We start from the raw sequence: 25176 nt of genomic DNA on the forward strand, positions 1-25176 counted from the left end.
CCAGGCACGGTGACTCATGCCTATAACTCCAACACTTTGGGAGGCCAAGGTAGGAGGATCACTTGAGTCTAAGAGTTCAAGACCAGCCTGGGCAACATAGTGAGACCTCAACTCTACAAGAAATAAACAAAATTAACTGAGCATAGTGATGCTTGACTGTGGTTCTAGCTACTCAGGAGGCTGAGATGAGAGGAGTGCTTAAGCCTGGGAAGTCGAGGCTGCAATGAGCCAAGGTCATGCCACTGCACTTCAGCCTGGTGATAGAGCAAGACCCTGTCTCAAAAAAGAAAGAGAGAGAGAGAGAGAGAGAGAGAAAGAAAGAAAGAAAGGAAGGAAGGAAGGAAGGAAGGAAGGAAGGAAGGAAGGAAGGGAGGAAGGAAGAGAGGAAGGAAGGAAGGAAGGATGGAAGGAAGGAAAAAGAAAAGAAAGAAACCTGGGTGTGGTGGCACATGCCTGTAGTCCTACCTACTCAGGAGGCTAAGGCAGGAGAATTTCTTGAGCCCAGGAGTTGGAGAGGTACAGTGAGATATGATCACACCACCGCACTCCAGCCTGGGTAACGAGGTGAGACCCTGTCTTTAAAAAAAAAAAAAGTGATGAGGTACAAAAACAAGGGAAAAAAGACATTTTACCCAGAAAGGCAAATTAATTGTAAGTGTGATATTATTTGTTCATAATTTCTAGGTAGAGAGGTCGAGGTACAGGCTAACATAATGACCTCAACAAAAGCACATAAACCCAAAAACCAAACCCAAGAGTGTTTCTTCTCCAGTTACTTATGCCATCTGGAAATCAGTGGGTGTCAGACTGTAATCACAGGTGGTCTCACTTAAGCCTTCTGCTACTCTAGTGGTGGTTGAGACTTACAGATATTAAAGTAACAAATAGTTTTTGAATACCCATTTTATGCAAGGACCTGGGCTAAACATTACATGGGGGACACAAAGTATAAAACAAGTTAAAGAACCTTACCATCAATCTCACTCATTTACATTTTCCTTCAGTGATACAAAGTACAATAAACTCTTTTACCAGCCACTGGATGATGCAGTGAATTGTTATAGGATAGGCTCTAAAGAATCATGCATCCCTATATCCCTACACTTGGGTAATCCCCTCCTACATTGACTCTACATGCTTGAACATGTGCTTTGCTTTGGCCAGTGGGACACTGGTAAACATAATACAAGCAGAGGCTTGAAAGGTGCTTGCTTGTGCATTGAGGCTTGGTCTCCCTCTCTTTCGCTGCCTTTGGAACACAATATCATATGAATAAGGCCAGGCTAATCTTCTAGAGATACATGACCCAAACAACAACCAGCACTAATCAGCAGATATGTGAGTGAGGCTATCTTAGACCATGTGGCTCTAGCCACACTGTTGAGTGAGTCTAGGTGAGACCAGCAGAAGAACCGTCCTGTTGAGCCCAGCCAAAATTACTGATGCACAGAATTATCAGCAAATACAATGGTTGTTATTTTAAGCCAATAAATTTTGCTGGTTGTTTCTACCACAGTGGTTAACTGATACAAATGGGATGATCTGGCTGTCACAAGGGCATAACAGCATGCCTTGAATATGTTTTTAAAAATCTAACAATTTTGTATTAGGGTTCACTCAGAAAAGAAGAACCATTAGTAGGTTATTACATATATAACACACACACACACATACAAACACACACAATAAGAGATTTGTTAAATGCAATTATGCAATTGCAGGAGCTAGTTAATCAGTCACCATAAGGCTATTGTTTTACTATCTAATGCTAGAATTTCAAGTCCACAGGAAGATGGATGTAAAGTAGGGAAGAGCAAGGACAAGACAGGACCCACAAGTATCCACTAGAATCCAGGAGGATGGACTGAAATGTGTTGATTTTTGCCACCTCTGACATTAGTGTCCTGCAGGAGATGCTGGTGCCGTCACCATGCAACTGAACACAGGAGTCAGAGTTGGCCCAGAAGTTAGTAAAGCTGAAAAAGGATCCAAGGGAAGGCGGAGCCATTGCAAGCCTGGCTGCTGCCCATGCCAACAAGGGCAGCAGGCAGGTAAGTGACAATCTGTGTGAGCTACAAAACATCTTTGTTTCACTTCCACCCTCCCAGTTCACACAGTCCTCTCTTTGGGGGCCTACACTAACTGGAGGCGCACACAGGAGGGAATTCTGGGAAGTTCAGCCTAGCCAAGGTGACACACTACAAAGCTGCCATCCATTCAGAAAGGTTCACACTGAAAAATGTCTCCCTCCCACGTTAGTTTCTCCATTTCCCTGCCTTCAAACAATCTGTTATCAGTATCAGTTTCTTATGTTTCCACCCTGAAACATCCTATGCAAATACAAATATATACAAATATCCAACATGTGTTTTATTTTACACTAAAGATCACATATGGCTGGGAACAGTGGCTCAGGCCTGTGTAATCCAAATGCTTGGAAGGCTGAGGTGGAGGGATCGCTTGAGCCCTGAAGTTCAAGACCAGCCTGGGCAACATAGAAAAAATAAATTAAAAATAAATTTTAAGCCAGGCATGGTGGCTCACGCCTGTAATCCAAGCACTTTGGGAGGCCGAGGCAGGAGGATCACCTGAGGTCAGGAGTTCGAGACCAGCCTGGCCAACATGGTGAATGCTATCTCTACTAATAATACAAAAATAAGCCAGGCGTGCTGGCAGGAGCCTGTAATCCCAGCTACTCGGGAGGCTGAGGCAGGATAATTGCTTGAACCCAGGAGGTTGCAGTGAGCCAAGATCATGCCACTGCGCTCCACCCCGGGCGAAAGAGTGAGATTCCATCTCAAAAATAAATACACAAATTTTTAAAAATTTTAGTGGGGAATAGTGACACATGCCTGTAGTCCCAATTACTCAGGAGGCTGAGGCACAAAGATTGCTTGAGCCCAGGAGATCGAGGCTTCAGTGAGTTACGACTGCACCACTGCACACCAGCCTGGGTGACAGAGCAAGACCTTGTCTCTAAAAACAAAACAAAACAAAAAAAAACAGATCATGCAGTATACCCACTGATCAACATCTTGCTTTTTTTTTTTAACTACACAATATATCCTGGAAAAGTTTCCATATGAATATATAAAGATTTGCATTTTGGGGTTGTTATATTTTATAAATTTTGATAAAATAGAGACAGAGTCTTGCTATGTCACCCAGGATGGTCTTGAACTCCTGGCTTCAAATAATCCTCTCGCTTTGGCCTCCCAAAGTGTGCCTCTTTTTTCTTTTTTTTTTTTTTTTTTTGAGACAGAGTCTCCCTCTGTCACCCAGGCTGGAGTGCAGTGGTGCGATCTCAGCTCACTGCAAGCTCTGCCTCCTGGGTTCACACCATTCTCCTGCCTCAGCCTCCCGAGTAGCTGGGACTACAGGTGCCCACCACCGTGCCCAGCTAATTTTTTTGTATTTTTAGTAGAGACAGGGTTTCACCGTGTTAGCCAGTATGTCTGGATCTCCTGACCTCGTGATCCGCCCAGCTCAGCCTCCCAAAGTGCTGGGATTACAGGCGTGAGCCACCACGCCTGACAGCCTTTTTTTTTTCTTTAATAGCTGCATAGTATCCCACTGTGTGGCTATATTATTATCTGTTTAATTAGACCCTTATTGATGAACATTTAGATTATTTTGAAAGTTTGCTATGTTATACAATCCTACAAAAATGGACTTGCACAAGAGTAAATGTTTTTATAATTGATGCGTATTGTCAATTTGGCATGATATCAACCAAAATTGAGGCCAGAGTGAGAGACTGATGGTGCCAATCAGTGTGCGTGGGCTGCAGTTGCAATAAAGTTGCTCTCAGACACTCAATTCACTTTAATGGACACCGTTTATAAATTCATTTTACACCTTCTGTGGACCTGCACCTTTTTCTGTCTTTGACTTGGTCATGGGCTGCGACTGAGATTGTTTTGCAGCAGCCTGGTAAAGTAATCTTCCCAATGAATAGTAACTAACAAGCAATTTAATATTTATGGGATCACGCTCTAAAATTCCTCATCAGCAAAAATTTACTTAATGATACAGATGTAATCATCAAAAACACAGTAACATGGAAATCTATTGACGTAAAACGAGTGATTGACAAAGCTGAAAAATCCTTAACTGTTCTGCCATCTTAATGTTACATTTGCCAACAGTGGACCTTGCAACTATCAGATGGAAGACAAGCTGTTTGAGCAAAGAAATGTGACGCTCACAAAGACAGATTGGCCAGTTTCTTTTCATACGAACATTTTCATTGATTTTTCCATTATTGAGTGTTTGCTGAAAGGCCCTTCATCCCAAAGGGTTTTATAAATATCACATTTACTTCATTCATACTTTTAAAGATTTAGACCTCTCTGGAGAGAAAATATTTTTGTTTTAGAAGTCATGGCTTTAAAATATAAGCATAACATGTCTTGATTCTTATAGCATAGTGGCAGAGAGACAAGACACATTCCCAAAAGACAAAAACAGAGCCACTCATAATAGTACACCCCAAAGCAGTTTGTGGTACTGGCCTAAGAAAAGCCCTCGAAGAGCACAAAGAGATCTGAAAAGCATGACCTCTGGCCTTCCACCCAGACTCCCAGAGCTTTTTCTGGCCTTCCAGGTCCCTGCCATCTCTAACAGCCTGTGGCTCTAGAAGGCACTTACTAGACACTAAGTCAAAAGGTCCAGATCCCAGAGAGTCAAGATTTTGAGCCAGAAAAGAGCAGTCTCAAGGAATCATGTAAAGTCTCTTTTGGCCAGCACAAAATATAAAGGCATGAAAACAGGGGAAATGAGTTGGACTCAGACTGGGAAGACCCAGAAATGCCAGATTTGTGAGAATCAAGTAAAGTTATTCCACAAGAGGATTGGTCCCAAAGAGTGATTCCATATGAAAATACCTAATCAGGGACCTTGGAGAGGAAGTAATCTTAATAGCCATTTTATAAATGGGCACACGCAAGCCTGGATGAGAAATATTAAAATTAGGACTGGAGAGTGGCCGATTTCCAGGTCTGTGCTTCAGCTATCTAGCAAGCATGGCTACTTACAGGGCTCAAAAGATTTACAAACTCATGAGGAAGTCTCAGCAGAGCCAAAAGCCAGGCGTGTTCCCCATTCCCAGGCCTGGTCTCCTTCACAGAAAGGCTACAACAAAACTGAGCCATTGGCCTCCAGCCCCATCATGAATCAAGTACAGTGAGAATGCTTCATGAGCTGAGTCCAAACAAGCTCCCGCTGGGGCCTACAGACCAGCTCCTAATTAATAGGCTCTTGGCTCACAAGTAAGAGTAAAAAAAATGTTTGCGACAATGAAAGGAAGACAAAGGGGGAGGGGGCTCACAAAGAAAGCAGAAGGGAAAATTATGATGGGAAGATGAATCCAGGTCTCAAGTTAGCTAGCTGAGCCATAACTCAAATCTGTGTTTATTTGTTCAAGTCAGATGTGAACAACTACATAAAATTGATTCCTGATTTTGTAACTCAGCCTACACAGCAAAATCTGAGAAAGCAACTGCGTTGATAGGTTTCAAAAATACAGACAAATCTCCACCCGTTAATATTTTGCTCATGCCAGCTTGAGGCACAGCTAGTGCTAAGGTCTGGGAGAGTTCACCCCGAGGTGGGAAGTTGCAGGGGAACCAGACAGAGATGGAGAAGTGAGGAGACTGCCCTGACAATCTGGCTTCTGAGTGTCACTCTGAGATTCCTAAATGGATATGCCTTCTGGGAACTCTTTCTTCTCCTCACTTGCAGAGGATTCACGACCACAGTCCAGACAGGGCTTTGGGTTGCTGTCTAAAGTGCTGGCAGATTAGAAAAGGGTGCCAGGAGCACAGAAAACAAGAGACTCCTTTAGAATAATCAGGAACACGACTTCAGAACGTTTGGAATCTTCCATTTGTTTTTACATTTGATGTGCCTTCCTGTTGCCCATCTTTTGGCATAAATTTTCTGGCACACTCTAGCCTGATCATGTCTTCACATACTAGAGAAATTTGTAATAAGGAACATTAGTTGTCGGAGACCAGTTATCAGGACAGTCAATGACAGACTTCCCATCGACAATTGGTCAGCATTCTTAAAATGTGTGAGTTGGAGTTTTGGAACCAACAACATCTTTATTTTTTTTTTCTTTTGAGACACAGCCTCACTCTGTTGCCCAGGCTGGAGTGCAGTGGTGTGATCTTGGCTCACTGCAACCTCCGCCTCTTAGGTTCATGCAATTCTCCTGCCTCAGCCTCCTGAGTAGCTGGGATTACAGGCGTGCACCACCACGCCTGGCTACTTTTTGTATTTTTAGTAGAGACAGCGTTTCACCATGTAGGCCAGACTGGTCTCAAACTCCTGACCTCAAGTAACCCACCCACCTCGGCCTCTCAAAGTGCTGGGATTACAGGTGTGAGCCACTGCACCCGGCCAATAACACCTTTTGTGATAGAAACAGTGTTAGCCAGGCGTGATGGCTCACGCCTGTAATCCCACACTTTCAGAGGCCGATGTGGGCAGATCACCTAAGGTCAGGAGTTCGAGACCAGCCTGGCCAACATGGTGAAACCCCACCTCTACTAAAAATACAAAAATTAGCCAGGCATGGTGGCACGCACCTGTAATCCCAGCTACTCAGGAGGCTGAGGCAGGAGAATCGCTTGAATCTGGGAGATGGAGGTTGCAGTGAACCGAGATTGCGCCATTGCACTCCAACGTGGGTGACAGAGCAAGACTCCTTCTAAAAAAAAAAAAAAAAAAGGAAAAAGAAAAAGAAATGGTGTTACAAGTGGAGATTAAGTCCCTGTGCTAGTTCACAAAGTCTATTTAATAAAGCTCCTAAATATCGTGTGTGCATTTGCAAGGAAAATCTATAATATTGGAAATAACTTTTTGTCAAAATTTTTTTTAATTTTATATTTTTTGAGATGGAGTCTCCTCTACTGCCCAGGGTGGAGTGCAGTGGTATGATCTCTGCTCACTGCAACCTCCACCTACAGGGTTCAAGTGATTCTCCTGCCTCAGCCTCCTGAGTGGCTGGGATTACAGGCACGTGCCACCACGCCTGGCTAAATTTTTTTGTATTTTTAGTAGAGACGGGGTTTCACCGTGTTGGTCAGGCTGGTCTTGAACTCTTGACCTTGTGATCCGCCCGCCTCAGCCTTCCAAAGTGCGGGGATTACAGGCGTGAGCCACCGCGTCTGTCCCAAATTATGTTTTACTTGTGGTTTATGCTTGAAGTAAAATTACAAAGGCTATCGTGGGAAATCAACTTATGATAGTGTCTTCAAGGCAAAAGGGGTTCTGAATTCCATCTCACTTGGAGATGGAACTTGGAACTTGGGAGAAAGTCACACACAAAACACATATACACACACCCCAAGCAGCAGAACATGTCCATTCAGGGACAATTTTTTTTCGGGGGGGTGCTAGTAGGAGAACAAGGCTGGTGGTTCTCATGTGTAAGATATTTCTAGGATATTTCTAGATCAGAGATTTTTAATTTGGAAAAAAAGGCCTATTTAATTTCTTAAATGGTAAAGAAAGTTTTAAGTCAAATTTATATCTTTCCTAATACATTTCCTCCTAAGGCTTTAATCTTGTATGGTTCCCACACCAGCCGGCTGGGCTGGCCCTTTCTTCCGAGACGCAACAGAGCACACTACTCCCGCTCCTGGCTTGTCCTTACCAACTGGGTGACTTTGGACCTGGCAACCTCATTTACCTACTCCTTAACCCAATCAAACTAAAAATGAGGACGGTGATCTCTAATAAGTCAACCTTATAGAGTCATGGTGAGCTCTAAATGAACTAATAATACCGCCTTCCTTTTCTGTAATACTTTAGTTTTTTAAATACATTCACACATTTTATTCTGTTGCCAATTTAGGGAGAAAAAAAACCTAACTATTTAGACTTTAACATCCTCCAAGGGGCCAAAACAGAAGGAAATAAGTAACAGTCCCAGAGTAATTGGCAAGTCCTGTACCCACCCAACACACCACTGCCTGCCCCCATCTCTTGGCCTAACAACCAGCTGGAAAAATAACTGGGAAAAACACTGTACTTCTTGTTTCTTCTTCAATAACTCGCTCAAGTGCATAAAGAAGCCCCAAGTTTTGATTGTGGAGAGAGTTAAGAGGAATGTTATTCTCACTCACTTTCACAAATGTTTCCCTTGGCCAGCCGAGGTGGCTCACACCCGTTATCCCAGCACTTTGGGAGGCCAAGGCAAGAGGATCACTTGTGGCCAGGAGCTCGAGACCAGCCTGCACAACATAGCGAGACCCTATCTCTTTTTTTTTTTTTTTTTTTAAGAAAAATCAATAAATTTCCCTACATTGCCAGTGACAGGCACAGGATCTAACCCAGGTGTACCCATCCAGGTATTACTTGTGCTTAGCTGGTTCATGGAAAATCAAAGAGTCCCTCTTCCTTCAGCAGGTGGCAACATGCAGGCCTGCCTACTGTCCACAACGTGCTCATTTCTTGCTCTCTCGACCTTCTTTGTGGTCACCCTCAACTCACGCCTGGATGGAGGCACAGCAACTGCACAAAAAAGTCATGACTCAAACGGCGGTCACTGAGACCACGCTTAACAGTGGAGTCACTGGGTTAATCATAAATCATGGTTGTCCTCGCCCAGTCCTTAAGACCAGAGTTCGTCCTTCTCAAAGCAAGTCCACGTCCTCCCTTTGAGTAATGGGTCTGACAACCCCAACTCAAACACAAGCCTGCCCACCACGCAGACTTATCAGGGCTGCCCGCAGGGCGCGGGAAGGCGCAGGGAGAGAACAAGGGCCCCTGCCGCTGGGTCGGGCGTTATCGGCGGGACGGGGCCACGGCTTGTTTTCCTTTCGCTGAGCGTGTGAGCTGGTGCCCGTGTACAGTACCAGGCGGTGTAAAAGGTGGTTGCTGGGCCCCTCTGTTTGTGAGGGCTGTTGACACAAGGTTGGGTCCGGGTAATGGAGGCTGATTCCCGCCCTATTTTTCTGATAGCCATAAATGAGAGAAATTCTACAGGCCCCTTTGCCCGGAGCTTGGGAGTTCCATCTTGCTGGGGAAGGAGGCTCTTTGCATCCTGGGAAGAGCTGAGCTTTCCCCTTCAGTGGAACGAGAGCACGTCAAAGAAAAGGGGTTTTGGTGGGGCACGGTGGCTCACGCCTGTAATCCCAGCACTTTGGGAGGCCTAGGCGGGCGGATCACTTGAGGTCAGGAGTTTGAGACCAGCCTGGCCAACATGGTGAAACCCCATCTCTACCAAAAATGCAAAAATTAGCCAGGCGTGATGGCGTGTGCCGGTAGTCCCAGCTACTCCGGAGGCTGAGACATGAGAATCGCGTGATCCTGAGAGGCAGAGATTGCAGTGCAACAGAGGGAGACTCTGCTTAAAAAAAAAAAAAAAAAAAAAAAAAAGAGGCAGGGAGTGGTGGCTCACGCCTGTAATCCCAGCACTTTGGGAGGCTGAGGTGGGTGGATCACCTGACGTCAGGAGTTCGATACCAGCCTGGCAAACATGGTGAAACCCTGTCTCTACTAAAAATACAAAAATTAGCCGGGAGTGGTGGTGCACGCCTGTAATCCCAGCTACTCAGGAGGCTGGGTCAAGAGAATCGCTTGAACCCAGGAGGCAGAGGTTGCAGTGAGCTGAGATCATGCCACTGCACTGCATCCTGGGCAACAGAGAGACTGGGTCTCCCAAAAAAAAAAAAAAAAAAAAAAAAAGCCGAGCGCGGTGGCTCACGCCTGTAATCCCAGCACTTTGGGAGGCCGAGGTGGGCGGATCACGAGGTCAGAAGATTGAGACCATCCTGGCTAACATGGTGAAACCACGTCTCTACTAAAAATACAAAAAAAATTAGCCGGGTGTGGTGTTGGGCGCCTCTAGTCCCAGCTACTCGGGAGGCTGAGGCAGGAGAATGGCGTGAACCCGGGAGGCGGAGCTTGCAGTGAGCTGAGATTGTGCCACTGCACTCCAGCCTGGGCAACAGAGCGAGACTCTGTCTCAAAAAAAAAAAAAAAGAAAAGGAAAGGGGTCTTAGTGAAATATCACATGCAACAGTACCACAGAGAAAAGGCACTAAGAACTTGAGAACTGCTGCAGAGAGGGGGCCTATGGTGAGACAAGCCAAACACTTGTCTCATCCTGGGGCCTAAAAGACAGACTAAGGAAGGGCCTGTTCCTCAAGCAGAACTTTAGCTCTAAGGCCAGACCATGCCTTGAAGTATCTCCCATTTTCTATAGTAATTCACCTGACCCAGGGACTCATGAGGAAGTTACTTGGATTTTGCTGCCTATAGTCCCTCTGGGAGTAAATGCAGTATTTTACTCCAATTAAAAATGCCGCATGGCCTACCTGACGTGATTCAGGGCTGTTGGCATATATTTCGGAAATTAACCTTATTCCTAGCCTAAATTCCTCCTTCCTACCTAAATTTTCTGTTTTCTTGTGGTACAGTTGTGTAGTTGTGAGCTGCTTATAATTCATACTGGAAAGGGGTGAGCCATAAGTCCAAAGTAAAATGCTTCTAGAAAGGAGCTTTACATGCCCTTCTAGGACAGAATTTCAAACAGTTCTACAGGAAGTCCTGCAAACAGTGTTAAGACTATGATGAATTTGGCGGAGGAATTTGTCAGTGGTATCAGGTTTTAGGGACTTTGGGAAATTGGGAGAGATCTAGTTTTCCTTTGGATCAAAATACAAGTCATGTCTCCGCATCTTTTTTGAGCTAGCTTGGGCTTTGGGCTCAGGCTCAAATCCCAGCCCCTTCACTTACTAGCTTGTATCCTGGGCACATGACTTAACTTCTCTGAGGCTAAGGTTTGCTCTCCATGACTATGTAGGTCATATCCACAAAGGGTTATTGAGTTCATGCATGCGATGGTCCCTGGCACAGCACACAGGGGGTTAACAGATTTTCCAATCCTCTGTTCTTTTGTTTTCAAGCTACTCTCTCTTTTTCATCCTGCACCGTGTATTTTCTTTAAAATCTATCACAGCATCAGGCCAGAAAACAAATAGCACCTAATTTGCCACCAATGGAAAGAGCATTTTGTTCACTGGTATATTCATGTGGGAGCTAGTGTAGTGGTTAGGAGAGCAATTTAGAGAGCCAGGCAGTCTGGATTCCAATGTGAGTTCCACATACAAGCTCCAGGCCTTGGGCCCAATACCTAATCTCACTAGGCCTCAGTTGCTTCATCTATAAACTGGTGATAGTATTATACACATCATACACGTTTGAAGAATCAAATGAGATAATCCAAGTGAAGTGCTTTATTTAGTGCTTGGCATATATTAGGTTGGTGCAAAAGTGATTGCTCTTCTTGCAATTACTTTTAATGGCAAAAACCACAATGGCTTTCACACCAACCTAATGATAAGCATCCAAGGAATGTTAGCTATGGTTAGTGTTTAGTATAATCATTGTTGTGGTTATTGTTGGTTTTACTATTATTGTAATACGGTATCATCGTTATTCATACTGGGAACAACAAAAAATTGGTTTAGCTCCTTGAATCTCAAATTTACTTCCATAATCTTTACTAATAATTGTAGTAGTCTTGATAAAAAATGTGTCCCTCTCTACCTCCTATGGGTCAGTAGCAATTTGATAATATTATATGTTATTACTTAATTAGAGTCAGGCATTGTGCTAAGTGCTTTCCATGAATTATCTCATTGAATCCGCATAGCAACCTGTAAACTCAGTTATTTATTGTCCCATTTCACAGCCAAGAAAAAAGGTTTAGTGAGAGGAGGTCACACTGGAAGTGGCAGATGAGAGAAATCCCTAAACTAGCTGAGCCTCAGGGGCTGAAACGATTAGACTGAAAATGATCTCCAAGATTCCCACCCAGCACCATCATCTATTATTTTAAATTAGTAATAGTTTTGCTTTATTACCATCTGCCGTATATGTGAATTTATTCTATTTGGATGGAGTCTAATGTATAAAGAAAGCTATTGTGACTTTTATAAAAGACTTGGCTCTAGCAAATTCTATGTAAATAGGCTGATTTCTTTCAGTGTCTCTTGGCTCCATGCTCCCAAAGCCTTGAAAGAACTTTTCCTCCATGTCCAGCACACTATCTCCTTCTTACATGCTCCCAGCCTTCCTAACTTCCCCCTTCTGCCAACAGTGTCCACACCTCCCCTCCTCCCCCTGCCATCCCTACACCCAGACCCGCGGCACATTCCATCTGCCGCCAAGTCCTCAAGGCTATTTCTGTCAACATTATCAAGACCCAAATCCAACCAGCAACACCCCTCACTTGGAGTCTAAAGTCACTTCAGAAAGGCCGGAGAACTCTACAAATGTAAGCTGCTGCTATTATCCTCGCCATATAGATCCGTACACTGATTATTTGTTCCTCGAGGACAGGAAGTTTAAATGTTAACATACATGCAAATTACTGAGGGATCTCATTAAATGCAGATTCTGCCTAGGTTACTCTGGGGTGGGGCCTGAGGTTCTGCATTTTGACAGCTCCCTGGATGCTACTAGTCCCAGACCACACCCTTATCTCAGTTATAGTTCTCAACACCCCTTCAAGGAAGGAATATTGCTCACATTTTATAAATGATCAATGGGCAAGAGAGGTTAAGAGATGTATCCAAGGTCCCAGAGCCGGTGGGTAGCAAAGCTGGGATCTGAACCCAGCTAGATCTTTCTGACTCCATACAACAAAATAGAAAACAAAAGAAAACAAAAAAGAGTACACACACACACACACATACACAGTTATGTATACGTCTGTATAATGATATCAAACATATTTCATTCTTTATCTCATTTTAATAGCATGACCCTCATAAATGCCTGGAGAAATTTTCAGTCCCGCATGTTGTCAGAACTTAATAAGCATTCAGTCCGTAGGTGGAGTAGGAATGTCTGGGACCTGTTGCTTGGGAGGCCTCTTCCTTAACTTATAAGCAGACTCATGAAGACCTTTCCTAAAGGTTTCCTTTGGGACTCTATACTTTACTTCTGTTACTGATTAAACTTATTGACTCTAGCACTTTTTTTGCCTCTAGCAATCCAGTCCCATAGAGAACCTGACAGATACGTGTTTCCTAATTAGTTTGAATTATGAAAGTAAGGGTGTGAATAATAGCCACCATTAGTGGTGAGTCACTGCCATCTCACAAAGTAGAAACAGGATGTTGTTAAGTCAGCAAAAAAAGGGGGATGCAGCCTTGCTTCTCCAAGGAGGGTGGCTCCTCTGCGGCAGCCATGAGCCGGTCCAACACTGGCTGCCTTTTCAGGGCCCTGTAATCCAGTTGAAAGATGTGTGTAGGGTTGGAAGGAGGAACAGGAAGATACAAATTAAACAGAAAACACACAAAATGAAGCAGCAAACACACAAAAGATGATTACTGGGCAGCTCTCCTGTGAGGGGAGAGTGGACGCCATAGGAGGCTGAAGGAGGTGCTCCCGGGAGCTGGATGGACAGGAAGGTATCGTGAGGAGGCAGGACTTCAGCTGGGACTTGAAGGGAGAATGGGATTTGGAAATAATGGCATTCCAGGTGGAAGTCATGGGCCACCCAGACAGAGGCCCAGGAGATAGGGGAGTGAACCAGGGTATTCTCAGGATGGAGTGGAGGTGGGAGGGATCCCTGCGCATGAGACAGGGCAGAGAAATCTGGGTGGGCAGCCTGCTTAGTGGAGAGTTGATTACCTGGCCAGGGAGTGTGTCCATCACACAGTCGGGGAATGACTTGAGGGAGACAGCAGGTCAGGGAGTAAGTAGTAGACAGGCCATCTACAGCCAGGCAAAGTGGCTTTGGACCCTGGCTTCACTCCGCAATAGGTACAAAATAGGAAGGGACACGCCTGTTTGAACTTTAGGTACCTCTATTTGTTACTTGGGCTTGATAGGTATTGTCCCAGGGCTTTTCTAGGGCCCCTCCTGGCATCAGAGAATAGGAATCAAGTCCAAACAGGCCTGGAGAGGCAGAGACACCAGGCCCTTTCCCAAGCACCTGTCACAGCTCTCTGCCCAGGGCCTTTTAGGGAGGCCAGACAGGAACAAAGACAGGGGTGCCACTAGCCACCCCGGGTAGGACAGTTCTGTCCTTTGTGGGCTATGAGCCAAAGGTCCAAATGAAGGATATTTAGTTTGCCTTTTCGCTAACAGATTAGATGAACAAATAGTGCAAGGCCTCCCAGAACAATGAGCCCAAGAAAGGGCTGGGCCAGAAAGGACTTGAGTCTGGGGTTCCTGACTCCCAAAGCACGAGGCCCAAAGGCCTGGGTGAAAGGTCTGAGTCGGCCTGGGAGGGACCCGCAGCTGCTCAGGGCCGCCCCTTCCGTCGTGATTTCAAAAGGTACTCCTGGCCTCCAGCTCAGAGGACTGTGTGCCTTCAAGGATTCATTATTCAGTAAGAAGTCAGATGCTATTTGGAAAACAAACATTTCCTGCATATCCACCCAAGTGGGACACTTTAACATAAGAACACTATCTATCATCACAACAGCCCTGTCATTTAGGTATTTTTAATCCACAATTTACAAATGAAGACATTAAGCTCAGAGAATTTGATCCAAGTTTCAGAGCTGGTAAGCCACAGCTCCAGCATTCAATCCTTGGTCTCATTCCTTCCCAGCCCACTGTTTCTATCCAAGATGCCACAATGACCTCTTCCCTGCAAGAACCTGCCTTGAGGCTTCCGGGAGTTTTGTCAGTCAAAGCTTTCTTGGCTCTGTTTTCACAGTTTGGGAAATGGTACCAACACAGGCATTTCTTCCTACTGTTTGCCCATCATGACGCACCCACTGTTGCCTCCTTAGACTGCTCCTGTGCTATTCCCAGAAGAAATATTACTGCTACTACCACTACTACTAATATAAATGATCTTCACATATTGAGTTTCTACGTTGTGCTCAGCACATGAGTTTATAAATATATGGTCTTATTTAACCCTATAATTATACCTTTTTTTTTTTTTTTGAGACAGTCTCACTCTGTTGCCCAGGCTGGAGTACAGTGGCCCAATCTCAGCTCACTGCAACCTCTGCCTCCCGGGTTCAAGCAATTCTCCTGCCTCAGCCTCCCGAGTAGCTGGGAGTACAGGCTCACGCCACCATACCCAGCTAATTTTTGTATTTTAGTAGAGACGGGGTTTCACCCTGTTGGCCAGGCTGGTCTCAAATTCCTGAGCTCAAGTGATCTGCCCGCCTTGGCCTCCCAAAGTACTGGGATTATAGTCGTGAGCCGCTCCTCCCAGGTTATACCTATTTTCTATATTAGGATCCGAAAACACAGAGAGATAAACACACTTGCCCAAGATCACCCAAGTAGTAAGTGGTGAAACTGGGATTTGGACGCATGAACTCTGATTTCAGAGCATGTGAATTTAAGCATGGATTCAATACACATATGTACACACCCAACCTGTTCTCCTTATTTCCTATCTTGATCATTTTGGAAATAATCAAAACAGAGAATGTGACAAATAAACTTGTCCCAGGTCCTTTCCTTGAGAACTAACATTACCCATCAACCCAGTGGCTCTAGCCAAATATCTAAGAGTCATCTTGATTTGTATATATATTTTTTTTCTTTTTTTTTTTGAGACAGAGACTCACTCTGTCACCCAGGCTGGAGTGCAGTGGCACAATCTCAGCTCACTGCAACCTCCACCTCCTGGGCTCAAGCGATTCTCCTGCCTCAGCCTCCCCAGTAGCTGGGATTGCAGGTGCCTCCCACCACACCCAGTTAATTTTTGTATTTTAGTAGAGATGGGGTTTCACCAGATTGGCCAAGCTGGTCTTGAACTCCTGCCCTCAAGTGATCCTCCCACCTCAGCCTCCCAAAGTGCTGGGATTACAGGCATGAGCCGCTACACCCAGCCTTGATTCAGTGTATTTTCACATACTGATAATTATAAAGCAGGCAGAGTCTTATTTAAACCTGTGGTTATTCTATGTAACAGAATTTGAATCCATTAGCATGGTGATTATTCTTCCTGAGTGGGAGACACTAGTCTCTGTTTGGTCTTTAGCCGTGAAACACCTTTATACACATCACACTAAATCTCATTCTCTGCAACAAGTGCTGTCCCTCCTCTGAACCCGTGAGCCATCCAGCCTAAAACAAAGAGAAACTTTTATGACTAGCCACATTGTTTTCACTTTTAAACAAACCTACAGAAAAGAACACTCATTACCAACGTATTTGTTAATTGTAAATTGCTATCATCAAACCTAACAAGGTTTGGGCCTTTCAAGTGTTGGGAGCTTGGAATTTGGGAAGCCAGGATTGGGGCTGGAGGAGGAGGTGGCATTCTTAAAGAGATGGAAGGATCCTATCCATCCGATCAAAGAATCCAATCAAAGAACAAACTTCCCAATCTTTAACAATCCATGCATACCTTAGTGAGGACAGCAAAATGCAAAATAAATTATTATGTTAAAATCGACTGGCATGAAATTCTCATGGCGGGAAGAGAAATGGAAACCCTGGCTCACCATAGCCTGCTCATATCCTCAGCTCGGCCAATGGGAAGTGCATTCCCAGCATCCTTGTGGTCTCCATGATGTGATTAAGGCCAGCAGTGTCCCCCGGAGTGGCAGCTGTGCAGCGTCGAAGCCCCTCTGATGTCTACAGGACTCACCTGCTGCATCCTCTGCAAACTGCAAAGGATAAAAAGACACTGACCCTCCAGTGCTGCACCACCAGCCTCGCTGCGCTTCCATTCCTTTATATTGTAAATATTCCCTTTACTTAGCTGACACCTTCATTTTTTTTCTTTTTTTCTTTTTCTCCCCCCTGAGACGGAGTCTAGCTCTGTCGCCTAGGCTGAGGTGCTATGGCACGATCTTGGCTCACTGCAACCTCCACCTCCCAGGTTCAAGCGATTCTCCTGCCTCAGCCTCTCCAGTAGCTGGGATTACAGGCACCTGCCACTATGCCTGGCTAATTTTTGTATTTTTAGTAGAGACAGGGTTTCACTGTGTTGGCCAGGCTGTTCCGTAACTCCTGACCTTGCGATCCACCCGCCTCGGCTCCCAAAGTGCTGGGATTACAAGCGTGAGCCACCACGCCCATCCAACACCTTCAATTTTTCCGTATTTGGAGCCAGGCAGCCTTCTGGTGTCAAAGACCTGGAGTGCTAGAAGAAGCTATCAGCTCCCACGAAACCAGTGTGGTCATGGTGTGATTTTGAAAAGCTCCTTGGCTCTTACCTTAAGAAGCCCTCAGAGTCTAGGAGAATGGAGTTGCCAAATGGCATAGAAACAGCAATTGTTCTGTGCTGTCTGTTACACTACTGTTTGCACAGTGGTTCTCTATGCCCATGAAATGACACCCACCAGCCAAGCAACAGAAGTAGCTGCTGCTTGGAGCCTGTGCAAAACTGAGCTGCTCGGGAAGTACAGAAAGCCCTTTTCTCTGAAAACAATATTCTGAAGTATTTGTCAAAATACTGTTATGAATCTTTTAAACTTTACAAAGCTGGCTGGGCATGGTGATTCACAGCTATGATCCCACTTTGGGAGGCTGAAATGGGAGGATCACCTGAGGCCAGGAGTTCAAGATGAGCCTAGGTAACACAGTGAAAACAAATAAATTAAAAATAAATGTTAAAAAATTTGAGCTGGGCATGGTGGCATACACCTATAGTCCCAGCTACTCAGGAGGCTGAGGCAGGAGGATTGCTTGAGCCTAGGAGTTTAAGGCTGCAGTGAGCTATTAGTGCACCACTGCACTCCAGCCTGGGTGACAAAGGAAGACTCTGTCTCAAAAAAAAAAAAAAAAAAAAAGACAACGCCTTTACAAAGCTATTTTTCTGTTACAGAGATAATCATGTTAAGAGTCAAAGGTTAGGCCAGGCACAGTGGCTCACACCTGTAATCCCAGCACTTTAGGAGGCTGAGGCAGGTGGATCCCTTGAGTCCAGGAGTTTGAGACCAGCCTAGGCAACATGGCGAAACGCTGTCTCCACAGAAAAAAAAAAAAAAAAAAAACCCCACAAAAATTAGCTAGGTGTGGTGGCTTGCGCTTCCCAGCTACTTGGGAGGCTGAGGTGGGAGAATCACTTGAGCCCAGGAGGCGGAGGTTGCAGTGAGCTGAGATCATGCCACTATACTCCAGCCTGGGCCACAGAGTGAAACTCTGTCTCAAAAAAAAAAAGGTGAAAGGGTAAATGTACCCTGTCAGGTATTGTTCCACTAAATGTTACAAGATACTTGACAATAACTTTATTTTAACTAAGGGCTAACCTCAAAAACTGATAGCCATCTTAAAATGAAGATGACAAGCACTCCATTCTCAAATAATCTAAAATGTATTCCCAATCAGAAGATCAGTACGTTTTACCAATATTAACATTTCTATCCTTTCCCTAATTGATTATTTCGCTGAAGGCCTATATGTGTGATATGCTACTGGCATATCGAAAGAGGGTTGTTTTTGAACCTGCACGGTGATTACTTCTGCATTTTTATTCTTTTTTTTGCAGGGGAGGGAGTAGTTTGAATATAGTGTATTGGAAAGAGAAAGCATTTTGAAAACAGAAGGATCTTAATGCAAATCCAGATTGAACCATTTCCCTCTTTGTGGTCTGGGCAAGTTCATTTCACCCCTCTGAGCCACAGTCTATTTTTTCTACTAACCTCTGTCACAGGTTCCAGCAGTGATTAAGTAAAATTACAAATTTGGGAGCCTGCCATGTAATAGGAGCCCCTTACCTTTTCTAATTATTTCTTACATGGTAAGCATCCCTAATAAGTATTCACACCTGGTTTGTGGAGTCTACCTGCATGCCTCAGGTGACGTAAGAACATGGTTCACGTGAGGTCTGATCTCACAGGGCGGTGCTGGCCAGGCCCAGCATTGCAAAGATTCCTTCTATTATTCCCAAATTCTTCTCATTTTTTTTAACACTCTTTGCCCTTTTCCCTAGGTCAAATGGAAGGGTATGATCCCTACAATAAAGCACAGACTTATTTTTTCCTTAGGCCTGTCAAATACTGCCCGATAACCCCTGTTCTGTCCCAAGGAATGATGTAGCAACTCCTTAAGAATTCCTACCCAGCATTCTTACTAGTGAAACCTGAGTTGGTCATTACAACCATTTTTGTGGGATTTTAAAAAATCAGATCTAAATAACAAGCAAACATGTAACCGTGCATTTGTGCTATCCTTAGATTGTTATGGTTAAAAAGGGATAATTGATTTTAAGTTAAATATTCCTCATATCCTGATCCACCCCTCGAGTACTAGCTTTAATATTTTATAGACTACGTGGTCCGACCTATTGACCCAGGTCCTGATGTGCCCACGGACAAGCCGGAAGGGCCATCCTTCCCACTGGCTTTGCAATCTGGAGGCTGACAACCACCCAGCCTGCCACCCATCAAAGTCCCTGCTGGTGACTCTCTCCCCCAGCAAGCTGCCTCCCTTCCCCCACTTTCCCAAACATCTTGGGCATCTCAAACAATCCAATTACACTCAGGTTGTTTAAACAAACAGCAGCACAATTCCCCAGCCCAGAGCCCCAACTGAGGGATTCCCTTGGGCCAACTCTCACCACCTCCACCCCCAACCACAAGCCACTTTCAGAGAAGAGCAGCCCTGAAAAGAGACAATGGGCTCTGGGTTAACAGTGGGTAGTTTTCCATGTCTAAATGTTTGCAGACACTTGGTAAAGTGTCCCAGGCCAAGTTTCCAAAGGACAATACCTCCACACCACTGAGTTTGTTTAAGCAGGCAATCCCAGATAAGAAGGGGGTTGCCCCGCCTCTTCAAAAGCCAAGAATGCAAGACAGGGGCTGGAGGCAATGCTGTGGGAGGTTGGGACAAATTCCACTGGAACAAGGAATACTTGAGTCCCTCTCTCCACTCCCACCCTCCCTTAAAATAATAGATTTACCCTAAAGAAAAGGTGAAGTCAGGAGGTTGGGGGAGTTTTTCTAGGTATTTCACAAATAAGACAGCTGGGACAAGGCAGCATGCTATTTATAATGCCACAGCTGAGCTGGATTTAGAAGATGCAAGGCGTGGTGGCGGGCACCTGTAGTCCCAGCTACTCGGGAGGCTGAGGCAGGAGAATGGTGTGAACCCGGGAGGCGGAGTTTGCAGTGAGCTGAGACCATACCACTGCACTCCAGCCTGGGCGACAGAGCGAGACTCCATCTCAAAAAAAAAAAAAAAAGATGAAAGGGTTGCTTACAGTTTCTCACTGAGCAGGCATTCAGTCCCTGCAGAAGAACTGACTACCTTCCCCACTGGGCAGTTCACGTCATGTAAAATGCCCGTTAATGCCCAATGCCTTACATTTTTTGTTGAAAAGCAAAAGAACCAACCGTTCTTATCTCCAGGCCAATTCTGAAGGGCTGCTACCAAACCTGTAAGGACCACTACTCGCCCAACAAATATGTCTAGATCATCCACTTAGAACAAATCCATAATGGTACAGGGGCAGTGAATAGAGGCAATATCTAGATTCACATGTGATAGAAAGTGGTGTCTTATTTATTTATTTATCTATTTATTTTGTAGAGACAGGGTCTCCCTATGTTGTCCAGGCTGGTCTCGAACTCCTGGCCTCAAGTGATCCTCCCACCTTGGCCTCCCAAAGTGCTGGGATTACAGGCGTGAGCCACTACATCTGGCCGGTAAGTGTCTTAAAAGAAGAGCAAGCAAAGACTCTGGAAGCTCAGAGAAGAGATGGCTTCTGGCTGAGAGGAGGTGAGCTGATCAGAGAAAGCTTCACAGGGAGGAGGTGTTTGAGTCAGCCCTTGAACCGGTGGGAAGGGTGAAGATGAAAGCCAGCTCCATCATCAGGCCATGGATAGGCTCTTCCCACATATTTCTAGTTCTTTCTACATCTCTGGATCCTTCAGCCATTAAAACAGGTATTCTTACATTTTCTGGTTCACAGACCCTTTCAAGGGAATCCTTGGAAGCTGTGGATTCCCTCTCCAGAAGAATGTACATATCCCAAAATACGGCATGCCATTTCAGCCAGTGCCCAGACTTATCCAGGGACTTCTGGTTAAGAATTCTTGGGATCAAATGTTGGCAGACCCATTTCTGCCGAGGGTCTTACAGGAGAATTGAGAGAAAAACAAAATTTCCATCTACCCATTCTTTACACTTTTATTCATATTTTTTAAATTAACTAATGTATTTGGTCTACAAAACCCTAAAGAAGAAAGGGCTTCTTCACCTTCCATGTTATTTGAAAAGTCCATTGATCTAATGAGCGACATCTTGGGAGAAACCAGAAGACTTTTGTACCTTCTTTGGGTTGCAAATTCTGAAGAAGGCTTTTCAAAAGCCCAAAAACTGACACTCCAAAAGTGGTTTTCACAAAGGAATCTAAATCAGACTTCAGCATGTCACTTCTACAATATCTGAGAGCCACAAATATGGATAGAAAGGTCTGGCTTAATGGTGCGACACCAAGATGGCACTGAGCCTCACTCATCCTTTGCACACCAAACATGTTTGAATGAATAAATCACTGATTGAGGGAGTGGATGAGAAGTTTTATGACAGAACAAATGGGACAGACACACATGGAGTTTTGGTGAGAGTAAAAGTGTAGGTTGGCCAGGCGCGATGGCTCACGCCTGTAATCCCAGCACTTTGGGAGACCAAGGCAGGTGGATCACCTGAGGTCAGGAGTTTGAAACCAGCCTGACCAACATGGGGAAAATCAGTCTCTATTAAAAATACAAAAAATTAGCCGGGCATGGTGGCGCATGCCTATAATCCCAGCTACTCAGGAGGCTGAGGCAGGAGAATCACTTGAACCCAGGAGGCGGAGGTTGCGGTGAGCCGAGATTGCGCCATTGCACTCCAGCCTGGACAATAAGAGTGAAACTCCGTCTCAAAAAAAAAAAAGTGTAGGTTACTTTATACTGTAGCTCATTCCAGAATACTGGATAAATAAAACAGATGTGGAAACAAACAGATGCGTATGTAAATAAAACAGATGTGTTAAATATTAATTTGAGCAACTACCTAAAATATATACAAGCTCATAATTTAAAGGTATTCGACTACAATTCCTGATATATCTGAAATTTTTTTTTTTTTTTTGAGATGGCGTTTTGCTCTTTTTGCCCAGGCTGGAGTGCAATGGTGCGTTCTCAGCTCACCGCAACCTCTGCCTCCCGGGTTCAAGCAATTCTCCTGCCTCAGCGCCCCGAGTATCTGGGATTACAGGCATGCGCCACCACACCCAGCTAATTTTGTATTTTTAGTAGAGGCAGGGTTTCACCATGTTGGTCAGTCTGGTCTCGAACTCCTGACCTCAGGTGATCCGCCCACCTCAGCCTCCCAGAGTGCTGGGATTACAGGCGTGAGACACCATGCCCGGCTGAAAAATATTCTTAATTAAACCTTTGATATAAGTGTAAACTCACATGCAGTTGTAAGAAATAATGCTAAGAGATCCTGGGTACTCTCTAGCCAGTATTTTGGGTACTGATTCTTCCCACTTTATTCTCTTTCAAGATTGTTTTAGCTATTCTAGTTCCTTTTCCTTTCCATCTATATTTTAGAAGAATCAAAATGCTATATCTCCCACTGATAACATCCTGCAAAACTACAGCACAGTATTTCAACCAGAATATTGACAGCATTACAGAGAAGACATAGAATAGAATGGTTCCATCACTACAAGGATAACTCATACTGCCCTTCCCTTCCACCCCTACTACTTCCTTAATGTTTGGCAATACTAATCTGTCGTTCATTTCCGTAATTTTTTCATTTCAAGAATATCATATGAATGGAATCATTCTGAGATTTGCTTTTTTCCCCAATACCTTGAGATCCATCCAAGTTGTTGTGTGTCTCCACCCTCTGTTTCTTCTTATTGCTGAGTGGTATTTCATGGTATTGATGAACTGCAGTCTGTTTAACCAGTAACCTGTTGAAGGACATCTGGGTTGTTTCAGTTTTGCTATTAGGAATAAAGGTGTTACAAATATCCATGTACAAGTTTTTGTGTGAACATAAATTTTCATTTCCCTGGGATAAATGCCCAGGAGTGTAATTGTTGAGTCACATCATAATTGCATACTTAGTTATTGAAGAAACTGACAAACTGCTTTACAGAGATGCTGAAGCATTTTACACCCATCAGCAAAGCATGCTGGTCTTCAGCACATCTTCACCTGCAGAAATAGTGTTATCACAACGTTTTGTTTAAACATTCTGATAGGTGTATGGTGATATCTCATTTTGGTTTTAATTTGTATTTTCATAATGGCTAATGGTGTTGAACATCCTTTCATGTGTTTATTTGCCATCTGTATGCCTTCTTTAGAGAAATGTCTCTTCTGATTGTCCATTTTTCAGTTGGATTGTTTGATGGTTTTACTGTAGAGTTTTGAGGGTTCTTTATATTTTCGAGATACTAGTCCTTTGCCAGATATGTGGTTTGCAAATATTCTGTCCCAGCTTCTAGCTTGTGTTTTCATCCTCTTCACGTGGTCTTTTATAGAGTAAAAGTTTTTAATTCTAATGAAGTACAGTTTATCAAGTTAAAAAAATATACCCAACTAATTTTTTAAAGTAGTTGGGTATATTTTTTAGAATTTAAAAAAAAATTTTTTATTTTTAATTTTAAAATTTTTTTCTACAACTTTTTATTTTTTCCTATAGTTTTGATTTTTATATAAGGTGTGAGACTTGAGGTTCTTTTTGTTTTCTTTTGTTTTGTTTTTTGCCTATGGATGTCCAATTGCTCCAGCACTGTTTATAAAAGGCTATCTTTCATTGAATTGCTTTTGTACATTTGTTAAAAATTAGTTTTGTATATTCGTGTGAGTCTATTTCTGGGTTCTCTGTTCCATTGATCTATGTACTTATGTCTCTGCCAATACTACACAATGTTGATTACTATGTATATTAAGTCCTAAGATCAGGTAGGTTGATCCCAGCGCAGTGGCTCACACCTGTAATCCTAGCACTTTGGGAGGCTGAGGCAAGAGGATCACTTGAGCCCAGGAGTTCAAAACCAGCCTAGGCAATATAGCAAGACCTCATCTCTATTTTTTTCTCTTTTTATTTTTACTTTTTGTTTTTTGAGACAGAGTCTTGCTCTGTTGCCCAGGCTGGAGTGCAGTGGCACAATCTTGGCTCACTGCAACCTCCATCTCCGGGGTTCAAGTGATTCTCCTACCTCAGCCTTCCTAGTAGCTGGGATTATAGGTGCATGCCACGCCTGGCTAATTTTTGTATTTTTAGTAGAGATGGGGTTTCACCATGTTGGCCAGGCTGGTCTCGAACTCCTGACCTCAAGGGATCTGCCAGACTCAGCCTCCCAAAGTGTTGGGATTACTGGCATGAGCCACCATGTCTGGCTTATTTTTTTTAAATAAAAAATAAAATTAAAATCAGGTAGGTTGATTCTTCCCAATTTATTCTTTTTCAGAATTGTTTTAACTATTCTAGGTCCTTTGTCTTTCCATATAAGTTTTAAAATAATCAAAATCCTGCTGGAATTTTGACAGGAATTACATTAAAGCTGTACTTCAGGCCAGGTGCGGTGGCTCACATCTGTAATCCCAGCACTTTGGGAGGCCAAGGCAGGCAGATCATGAGGTCAGGAGATTGAGACCATCCTGGCTAACACAGTGAAACTCCGTCTCTACTAAAAATACAAAAAATTAACCAGGCACGGTAGCACGGGTCTGTAGTCCCAGCTACTTGGGAGGCTGAGGCAGGAGAATCACTTGAACCCGGGAGGTGGAGGTTGCAGTGAGCCGAGATCACGCCACTGCACTCCAGCCTGGGTGACAAAGCAAGACTCCATCTCAAAAAAAAAAAAAAAACTGTACTTCAATTTGAGGAAAATTGACATTTACTATAAATGAGTCTTCTAGTCCATGAGTGTGGCATTTCTCTCCATTTGTTTAGATCTTGTCTAATTTCCCTCATTAGCATTTTGTAGCTGTCAATATACAAATCTTATACATGTTTTTTCAGACTTCCTAAATATTTTTCTCTTTTTTTTTTTTTTTTCAGCCAGAGTCTCGCTCTGTTGCTCAGGCTGAAGTGCAGTGACACGATCTCAGCTCACTGCAACCTCCACCTCCTGGGTTCAAGTGATTCTCCTGCCTCAGCCCCCTGAGTAGCTGGGACTACAGGCGCACGCCACCACGCCTGGCTAATTTTTGTATTTTTAATCGAGACGGGGTTTCACTATGTTGGCCAGGCTGGTCTCGAACTCCT

General features: G+C 44.1%; 1 long non-coding RNA gene across 1 annotated transcript in view; it reads right to left on the reverse strand.

The window, feature by feature from the left end:
• Window positions 1–25176, reverse strand: part of LOC129459594 (uncharacterized) — a 143180-nt gene that overhangs the window by 28832 nt on the left and 89172 nt on the right. Inside the window, exon 3 of the long non-coding RNA XR_008650009.2 lies at window positions 16452–16616. This is a non-coding gene — a long non-coding RNA (uncharacterized lncRNA). The remainder of the gene's footprint in view (window positions 1–16451; window positions 16617–25176) is intronic.

The sequence above is a fragment of the Symphalangus syndactylus genome, chromosome 1 (genome assembly GCF_028878055.3).
Source record: "Symphalangus syndactylus isolate Jambi chromosome 1, NHGRI_mSymSyn1-v2.1_pri, whole genome shotgun sequence".
NCBI lineage: Eukaryota > Metazoa > Chordata > Mammalia > Primates > Hylobatidae > Symphalangus > Symphalangus syndactylus.